Here is a 10741-nt window from a genome sequence, read left to right as displayed (position 1 = left end):
TCCAATACAACATTGTTGAATCGCGCGTACATACATTCACGCACGTCCGACGTTGTTAATTAATGCTATACATGTGGTCTGGAGTAGTATGTGATACATCTTCAAAATAAATGAATATAAAATAGATAAATGAAAAGCTGAATAAGTAAATAAAAAAATAATAAAATGAAGAATAACATATTACAGCACTTTTCTCATTTTAATCGAAAGCACCAGAAATGTTCTGCTAATCTATAGATTTGTTGTCGTTTTCTACCGATCAACTGCTTCCACTCACTGTAATTACAAGAAGTAAGTAAAATAGATGGTTCCCTATTTGAGAGCTAGAAGCGCTTATAATAATTATCAATTGTTGATTATATTTATTTATTTGATATTATTTATTTATTTATTTATTTGTTTATTTATTTATTTATTTATTTATTTGTTTGTTTGTTTATTTATTTATTTATTCATTCATTCATTCATTCATTCATTCATTCATTCGTTCGTTCGTTCGTACATTCATTCATTCATTCATTCATCCATCCATTCATTCATTCATTCATTCAATCATTCATTCATTCATCTATTTATTTGAGCGTGCACGTTCCTTCGTTTTCATTCATTCATTCATTCATTCATTCATTCATTCATTCATTCATTCATTCATTCATTCATTCATTCATTCATTCATTCATTCATTCATTCATTCATTCATTCATTCATTCATTCATTCATTCACTCATTCACTCATTCATCTATTTATTTGAACGTGCACCACTACAACGTCAGCAGTGCGTGGTTCCATCACGTCATACACAACTAGTTAGACTTTGAACTATCACTGTGTATCCCTGGGGATTTTACCTGCTGAAGTCACAGGCACTCGAATCAATGTGTATGATTTAAAAAAAATATGTATGTAAATAAGACATACATACATATTTAAAAAAAAAATCATACACATTGATTCGAGTGCCTGTGGCTGAAGTCATATGACGGTGAAGCGGTCATATTTCATTTATTTGTCACGATGAGGTTATAGGGTGAAGACATTTCAATCTTTACGGACTTTTCATGTCACGTGTCCCGTCCAGACAACTGAAGATACTTGGGTATAAAGGTCATTAATAAACGTTAACAGAAATAATATTTTCCGTGGTAAAAAAACGCAAAGTGCAATCTTCATATTCCTGTATTAAAGTTGTTTCCATTTTGCTTTGTTTTGTTCGATATTTCTTGGATAATAAACTCTTTACTTTGTATATAGTAGCATATTTTCCTTTCGTCTGTTTTTATTATAATTTGGTAATGCTTACACGGATCGGCGTTCAAACTTTGGAAAAAAGTTTAGGCTCTCTGTAACATTTGTTCTAAATCATGTTGATCAAATATATTACAATGTTTATGTGACTGGCACGGGATATTCCTTTGTTCATGTATTTAAATTACATTATTACGTTGTTTCACGCTTACACCCACATTAGGTAACTTATCAACATCCGATAGCAAACAATCAGAAATACGTGGTCTACACTCAGGACTCCCCTACTCGTTGCTCGAATAAACCTGATAAAGAATCGAAGCCCACATCTTTCAATTCCGTCACGAAGTCTCAGACAATGTTTTATGTAGTGTGAATTCTTTTATTTGGTCTTTTGTCTTTTGAAACCAGGAAAAAAAACTAATGACGTAAGGAAAGGAAAACATTACTTTGTACTGTTGGTCCAGGGGGCCTTTGACGACGTGGGCCGTCGTCTTTCCCATGGTCCTTCATACAAAATGGCGGCCGACGTGTAAACAGTGCTCAGTGTATTGGACTTTAGATTTTCCAGATTGTAAGGTTTGTGTGGTAATTATTTTCACAATATTTGCTTAATTTTACTAACATCTTATTTTCCTGACATGTTAAGGTTCGTCACTTGTGGTTTACACGAATGTTACACTTGAAATCGGTTTTTGAAGCAGTCTAAATTACGACATTCTGGCTACTGAGCTCATCCGATAGACTCGACATTATGATTCTGCTGTGAGCAATATATGCCAGTGAATGAATTTTAATTAGCTCGAATTTCCTTCGTATAAAAACATTCCCATCTGTTGATTCTTTGATTAAATCTCAGATTTTAGAAGTCAGACTAATCGGCGAGATGTTGAAATGTCTTTAGGTGTGTTGTTGTGTTTTCTCTCATCGCTTTACTTGATTTTTGCTGCCGTGTGTAGCATCTCTGTGGTCGCACCCTGTTCGTCTCGACTCATAATTTCTCACTCAGACAGTAGGACTGGGCACATCTACAGTTCATTCAGTGTCAACCGGCGGTGTGAAAAATATATTAGCGTTTTCTAAAGCATTTATAAAATGACGCCAGGATACCATTTTCTCTTTTCAAAGATTTTAGTGGATGGGCCCAGCTGTGTCTGCTTGTTCAGCGGATGAACAGTGCATGCATACATCATGTGATTTTCGACGGTCCATTTTAACATAAGATTGACCCGTCGCGATCCGTGCCACTTAAATCATGCGAAAGCAGAGTGACGTTTTGGTAAAAAAGAAGACGTTAAAATTGACACCGCAAAGTCTTGCCAACATTTTGTCAAGATACGTTTTGTCAACACACGGGCCTGATACCGGTGGTGTTGTCGCCCACGTACAAAAACAACGATTTTGACAACAGTGGTGTTTCACCCATTTCAATTCAAATGAAGCTAGCTGACGAAGGTTCATTCATAAAAAAAGTGCAACGTGGGCCGGCACAGGCGTCAATGGCCGCCCGGTGTTCGTTTATGTGTCAGAACACACGCTGACCGATACTGTGAATTTTAACCGAAGTAGCAACATATTTTACAGGTTAAAGTTGTGAAATTAAAAAATTATGAGCGTGTACGGTAGTGTGACTGAAACTCCAAACCGAAAAGAAGTGATCTCCTCCCAGTTAAGATACAGTATAACGTGTGTTTAGTTAAAGGGTCATTTTTTTTCATACCCAAAGTAAGACTGTGCAGGTATAAAGTATATGGCTTCTAGCATTCAACATGTGTTTTTAAAAAATGATTTTAACACAACATAGAAAAATGGTTTGATACTAATCTAAGTACATATGTTATATTCACAAGAGAAGTAATAGATAAGATCGTACAGATTTAAAAAAAATGATTTACAGATTATAAAAAAAAATAATAATTAGTAAACATTTCCTGCATGAATTTAGTTCCAGACTCATTAACATTTGGCTTTTGTATATTATTAAGTTTATTTTTAACATAATTAGATAGAAGTATCTCAGTGATTGGTTACCATATGGTCTGGCAACCATTTTGTTATTGTATCTTTGCTGTCATTGCTTAGTGTGACAGGTAATTATTCCTTACTTACTGCAAATCTGAATTTTTATCATTTTTGTCCTGTAAACACATCACCAAATGTATATCTGCTATGTATATCCGTTGCGTTTCCTAAATAATACAGAATAAAATATTTCGCATTTATAGAAAAAGGTGACATTGTCCAGTTATATTGTAATGATGCACTTGAGATTAATAGTCATCATTGTAGCATCCCTGTTTTTTTTCTTCTAAAAATGGAACTTCTCAGAAAAAGGAAACATTTCCTTCCTTTCCCTTGTTTGAACTTCAACTTGTTGCTCTAAAATTGAATTAGTAGGATATTATGTAATATATTATTCGGAAATACTAGATTGATCCATCTACCTTGAATATGAAAGCTTAAGTTAATTTACTGTGCTCTATTTATAATAACAAAGTGAAATATTTTATTCCGTATTATTTAGGAAACGCAACGGATATACATAGCAGTCTTATTTTTAATAAAATATAAGTGTAGAGTTAACTTGCATAATCATTCAAAATGAAAAGAATTGTCAATAGTTTGGGTTTTTCAGAATAACATATGGTGAAATTGTAACTAAGATGAAATAATTGACAGTAATCACATGTGACAAATTCAAGATTGTAGTGTCACCTAGTCCTATAGATAGAATGATCGATCAATCATTGGCTACAGTACTGCATGATAACTGAAGTCCTACAAAACCAAAGGACTTTTATAAAATTATTGCATAAATGACATTTTCAGACTGTCTATGTTAGAAATTAGAAGCGCAGTGTTTTCTATAATATAGATTTTTTTTAAAGTGGAAAAGGTAATCTCTGTAAATTATTGAATTTTGCTATTTTTGTGAGAAATCCTTTTTCCCACCATGTCTAGACGAAAGATACATAACATAAATTATAATGTCACCCTATTTTCATGCGATGTTTAATATAAGACTTTGAAAAAATGAAATTGAGGAATTGGATGTTGATATTTGAGATTGAATTAATCTTGAATTCTAAATGATATTATTTTCTCCCCATCAAAATATCGAAGAATCAACTTGAATGTCTTAATACGTATATACAATTATAACATTATCAAAAATACTGTAAAATTGTATGATTGGAAGATAATTGTCAACAAAAATATCAAATTGGATATCGATATTTTATGCTTTTGACTATAAAATTATTAACATCTTGATTTCCTGCATAATATCAGATCACCAAGAGAAACCAACTTAATCAAGAAGAGATCAGTAAAAATTTTTTTACTGCACTTCAGTTTTGTTCTGACCTTTGACCTTTAAATGTTGATTGGTGGTTCATACTTATATAGAGTATCAAAGTTTTGGAAGTGATTAAAATAATTAAAATGCTGAGGAAAATTTTGAATTGCTACTGTAGGAAGCTAGAATGGTAAAGGTCAAGGCTGTGTGTCTGCTTTAAGAGGCCAGTAGCTATGTGAGACAGTAGGATGTCTGTTGAATGTACCATGTATATGTATATGTTCTCACTGTGTTTCACTGTGTTTTCCAACTTGGTAAAGTCTACCCAACCCAAGTTCTCAAATAGACCCGCTTTCAATTTCATATCAGAAAGGTATAGAAAAAAAGCAAGATTCCCTTCGTATGTTTGCAAAACACTAGATACTAAATAGGCAGAAACTTGGTACAGAAATCATAGACATTGATATCCAGTTTGAATGTTAACATCTACCTGAGTTTTCTAGGTATTTTAGTAAATATTGGGCTCCTGTCAAAATTATAGTACAAGAAATAGAAATCAGATTTTCCCCTACACGAGGACTCCCTATCACTGTGTAGATTATGAAAGGCAACAACTCTGTACTAAAATCCTTCCCAACCCAAAATTTTTAAGCTTTATACCTAGGATTTTCTTCCATCATGTGGATATAGGAGACTATTAATTTGTACCAAATTTCTGTCACTTTCATTACAAAGATTGTCAACAAGTGAGTAAGTCAGTGTAAAAAATTTGCCATTCTACTTCAGCTATTTCGCTAATTTTTATTTATACAGGAAAGTCACTAACTTGACAACACCTCACAGGATGTATTAAGATTTGATTTTGTTTTTACCAAAGCACATTTTTCTTACTGTAAATAGTAACAGGAAGACAAGTCTTTGGGCGAACTGTTATGAAAATGTGTAAAAGTTTCGATATTATAACCATGAGAGGAAGAATATTGCCTCTTGCAATGTAGTAAAACCCAGGAAGAGGATATACATGCATATATTATTGTTATACAATATAAGGAAAAACTAACTATGTAATTAGTCATGTGTGTTATTTGACGTATGAATAATATTACATTACTAATACTATAGAGAATTTAGAAATATCCGCGAATGTAATATCAGTGAATATTCATCATACCCTGTCCTTCAAAATGAAGATTCACTCTGAATGTTCATGTATATGCAATGTAGTGTCAATTCTTTGAATAATAATGAGTACATTTGGACAATATACTGTCAATTTTTAAATGATAATAAATATCGTAGGATAGTAATGATTTTTCATTTCAGGTTTCTAATTCATTATAATGTGAAAACATAATCATGGTAATACCCAATCTCTTACCCAGTGATTCATGGAAAATGGGATGTCACATGATATGTAAATTTGGGTAATTTATCATAATTTTCTGTGAAGTCCTTGTATCAATTTGCTCCACAACACATGATATAAAATGGAGGCAAGATAATAGATATTCATTTCTTTGCACTGTTTGAATTTTGTAATGAGTCTATTGCCGGGTGTTACATACTGCCTATAGCATCTTTGTAAATAACCATTTCCCTTATTGTCAGTTGCATTTCCGTCTTATTTCTATCTATATCTGGTGCATATTCATTTATAATATTCATGATGTAAACATGAATGGAATAATAGTTTTCCTGAAACTTTGTGCTACTGTGCACCCCGTGATGCGACTTCCTCTTCGTGAATGGAAATCAGAATTTCAGATTTCAGCTTTATTCAAACCATTCAAAAAGAACTCTTTTCAGTCTGAATGGAACTGGGATGCCGTTCACAATTGTGTATTAGTAGCACCGAATTCTAAGCATTTAGTCAGCTTAGCTAACAACGTTTACTGGATAAATGTCATAATTATGAAATTATTTTGCATCTCTGAACAGCGATAGAAATGTGACAAAGGGTATTTGTGCTAATACTGACTTTGTGCACAGGCTTAAGAGAGTGATCCTTTTGGCAGTGTAGCAAAGCAGACCGAACTGAATCGCAATGCGATGTCTGTGATGCTGAATAAGAAAAGGGATTAGAGACAAAAGCTAAACTACCGGGCTCCTTTTCAGAAAGCAATGCGACCTTTGACCTATAACCAAGTTAGCTTTCAGACCATAATTTATGTCATCATTGCGAAGTTGACTCACTGTGTTGTGTTCAATTCCATTTATTATGACTTCAATTACCCACCACCTGAGATTCATAATTCATGGTTTTTCTGTGTCTTGCCTCGGGGGGAAATCAAATTTCTAAGGCTGTAATACAAAGCAATGGCTGGGATGGTCCACATAGACATTTTCTAACAGACTAGAATATTAGAATTTGTATTTTCAACCATTCAACCATGAGAATTTGATCATCGTGCAGACAATGCGCCATCTATATACATAATTTGTTTTTCACTGTCATGCATTCTGACAATTGTCTGTTGTTTTTGTTGTGTCTTTTCATCCATAAAGTCAATCAAAGAAAACGAACTTAAAAGTCATTGACCTGTTGGGTTATGCATATATTAAAATCTGTGCTTTTGTTCCAAAGCCAGCTGATGACTTATTCATTCAAGTGAGTCCTCACACACTGAGATACCCCTTGCCATTCTATTCTCTTTTATTGCCAAGCTGATCTTGTTATGTAATTCAAGTCTGAATGAAGAATCTTGTGGCTAAACTCAATTCCTTTATTGGATGTTAAAATGTCTGTATTGTCGACCACAGACTGGTAAACATGTATATATGGCTAACTGTCCATGCCCAGAATACTAAAAGTGTTAATATGCCATCATATGTTAAGAAAACTGTTTTTAAAAGACCTGATGTTTACTTCAATCAAAACAAGTTTAAACCCCAGTCACATGACAGGGGATGTCCATTTCATAATTAGCATAACAATAGAATGTGGTGTGGGTGTGATTTGCATATTTGGTGAGGGCAGGAAACTGGCATTCCATGCTGTTCTGTACTGAATGGTTGTTTTCCTGTGTCAATTTCATGGCAGCTGACAAGCTTCCTGTTCTTTGGAGAGACATCTCACTGCTTCTGACACTTTGATGAGTACTTGCAAATCGTCCCTCTTTATGTTATACCAGGCAGTTACTTGTACCTATTGTCTCCACCTTACTATTAAGTTATTGATATGCAAATTAGGTCAAAGGACAATGCACTCAAAGGTGTAAAGGTCAGTTGGGAGATCTGGGTTGGATAATAATGGGAACAATATACCAGCCAGACCCCCTACCTAAGTGTTAATTGTTTGTTGACATTTAGTGGTATGAGTTCCAGGGTTCTCCTCCATCAACCTCCAATTTGGAGGGTCTGTCATCGAATGAAATCTGTCTGAAATGAAATTTTTCTGCATGTGTAAATGAAAGGAAGTTTACTGTACTTTGATTCTAGACAACTGTCACATTCCAGACTAAACCATTTATTGCACTGAGATGAGTGTTTGTTTATTTTGTCTGTGTCTAGCTGTCTTTGTATACATTTGTATCTCAGTATCACATATTTGATCTAAATATTACATATTTGATCTAAAAATAACATATTTAAATATAACATATTTCATCTAGAAATATCATAACTAGGCAAAGCCCATAAGCTCACTCAGGATAGAATCATTTGTGACCGGCTGCCTGGGCTGCCTCACAATATTTAATCTGAATTTTAAACTGGTTTCTTCCGACTTTGCGAGTCTCGCGAGATATGCAGATATACCTAGTAACAACGGTTGTCAAACATGTGATCGTGGCCAAGCTTTCGCTGTGGCCATGTGCGATGATGTCGAGAACAATAGTGTTGCTAAGCTTCTGACACTTTTCAGCTTGACCAACTCAAGTTGTTGCGATGGATGCAATGGCTCATGCGGGATCTCGTGAGATCTGCCGCAAGACAAAAAACGGCTTATTGTAAATCTTCATTGGCACGAAACACTTGTAAGGAAAATCAATAATTAAAATATCAAAATTGATAGAGAAAAATGTCTACTGTGAAATGTAAGATAGTGCACTTGATCAATAGTATCTGTTCTTAAGAGGGTTTTGTAAGTTCATGCGTGAAGGAAATTACCAGTGATTATGTACCCGAAATCCCTGTATGACAAAAATTAATTGAAAAATTAAAATAAATTAGAGTGAAAAATGGTGCGTCTATCTAGATTAATAGTTTGATAGTATTTAAATTTTAAATCCACAGGCTTATGGTTGTTAATATGTAAATATTATGCTAATATTATGCTAATTTACATTCATGTAAATATGTTTATCCCTACTGTAGTAGTGTTTTAGCTAAGGATGATATGGTACGTATGTTAAAATCTACTGTTACATTGTATTGATCATAATGATGTGACCACTACAATTTTCATGATGGTTTACATCGTATATATACATATTGATGTCTCACTTGTGAACATTTTTTAGGAGGAGGGGGGGTTTGTCCAAAAACGAACAAAGTTTATTTATTGAGCTTATGTGACATTGTGCGATTGTCCATAAGTATTTCAATTGTTCCAACATATTGTCATTAGTTGAGATGAAACACAGGATTACAAAGACATGTCAGGATATATATATATATATATTATTTGATGGTATCTGGCAATAAATACTATAATATCATTCCTCAATAATACATGTACTATCTTCTCAATATTTTAGATAGGAAAATCCAGTGTCGTTGCTGGGCAAGTGAAGCTTGCAATATTGAGATACAAAGAATGAAATACCTTATTATAATTTTGATATTTGCAAGATACTCTCAAAGTTTAGTAGTATATTTGGATAAGAATCATAATTGCAAAAATTATTGTGTACATTCCTTATCATATGTTCATTGAGCATGAAATGAAAATATAGTAGATATGGGTATTTGTATACATTGAGGTTGTCAGTTTTCCTCACATTGGGAGATTCCCATCTAATCTATCAGCACTGTGACTCATGCCCACATTGGGTCAGTGACTATGGATTAGCAAAGCAAAAGATAAAAGTCAATTATTGTACATCTATATTGTGTTAACGGCTCACTTTGAAAAAGGATTATACATTAGGTGTAAAAAACAGTTGTCTGACAAAGTTATAGAAAAAAATTGGCTCAGAACAAAAGATTAATCCTATGTAACCCTCATGGCTCTACTGATACGATAATACTAATGTGAAAACCGGGAATGAAAATCCTAGCCTTTAAAGGCCCATAATAGAATCCCACATTCTTTCATTAGTATTGTCTTTTTAGTGGAGACTATTGTTTTGTTCGGAACTAACTTTTTTTCAGTAGCCCCAAATTTAATCCTAATTGGAATTTGGTCTTCAAAGTTTGGTTTCGAAATAAAATTTAGGTATGAAAAACATTTTTCTGGTAGAGCTATAGAAAAAGTTAGCCAATCCTATGTAATCCTTATGACTCCACTAATAAAATAACACTAATATGAAAACCAGGGATTGAAACCCTGGCCTTTAAAGGTCAGGATTTCAATCTCAGGTTCTTGCATTAGTGTTATTTTATCAGTGAAGCCATGAGGATTACATAGGATTGTTCTTTTCTATAGCTTTTGTCAGACAACTGTTTTTCACACTGAACGTTTCATCTTTTTTTTCAAAAAATAGGTGGGCCTTTAATTAAAAGAATAAGGACACAATCTACTGTTCTATCAGAATTTCAGAAATCCCTTAATTAAACTAGAACACATCCAATAATTAAGTTATTAATAATAACTGTATAATATTACTGTTATCTTGACATTTCAGTGTTTATCCAGGAAAACAACCATAACATTGTGGGAAAATAGAAACAAAGGAATGGGAAATTGATATTTAGATTAACTTTTAATTTTAAGAATCATAGCATATAGGGTGAAAGTCTGTGAAGGCCATATAATCCTTGTGATGATTTTGAAATTCTCGCAAACTGGAGCACATTTTTGTGCTGGCGTAATGAAAATGGTGATGTGTCTTGGATAGTGTAGTTACTATACGTATGTGTAGTCGTTTTCTAACGTATAGTCAAACGCACAAAATCTATTTCAAATCTTGCTAAATTTTGTGCTGAAGAAGAGATGAACAGCGCATGTCAGTAGTTATCCATCACACACTGACAGGCAGTTGTAATTAGTTACATCGTTCATTTTACTGCAAACTCAACCTCCAGCTTGAATGTAA

General features: G+C 33.5%; 1 protein-coding gene across 1 annotated transcript in view; it reads left to right on the top strand.

The window, feature by feature from the left end:
• Positions 1 to 1751: 1751 nt before the first annotated feature.
• The window catches only part of LOC144442065 (fibronectin type-III domain-containing protein 3A-like), a 98343-nt gene continuing 89353 nt past the window's right edge, over positions 1752 to 10741 (top strand). Inside the window, exon 1 of the mRNA XM_078131336.1 lies at positions 1752 to 1825. The gene's annotated coding sequence lies outside the window, so the exon portion shown is untranslated. The remainder of the gene's footprint in view (positions 1826 to 10741) is intronic.

Source organism: Glandiceps talaboti, chromosome 11, assembly GCF_964340395.1.
Source record: "Glandiceps talaboti chromosome 11, keGlaTala1.1, whole genome shotgun sequence".
Lineage (NCBI taxonomy): Eukaryota > Metazoa > Hemichordata > Enteropneusta > Spengelidae > Glandiceps > Glandiceps talaboti.
The sequence above is the reverse complement of the archived record's forward strand: the minus strand, read 5'-3'. Positions and strand labels throughout refer to the sequence as shown.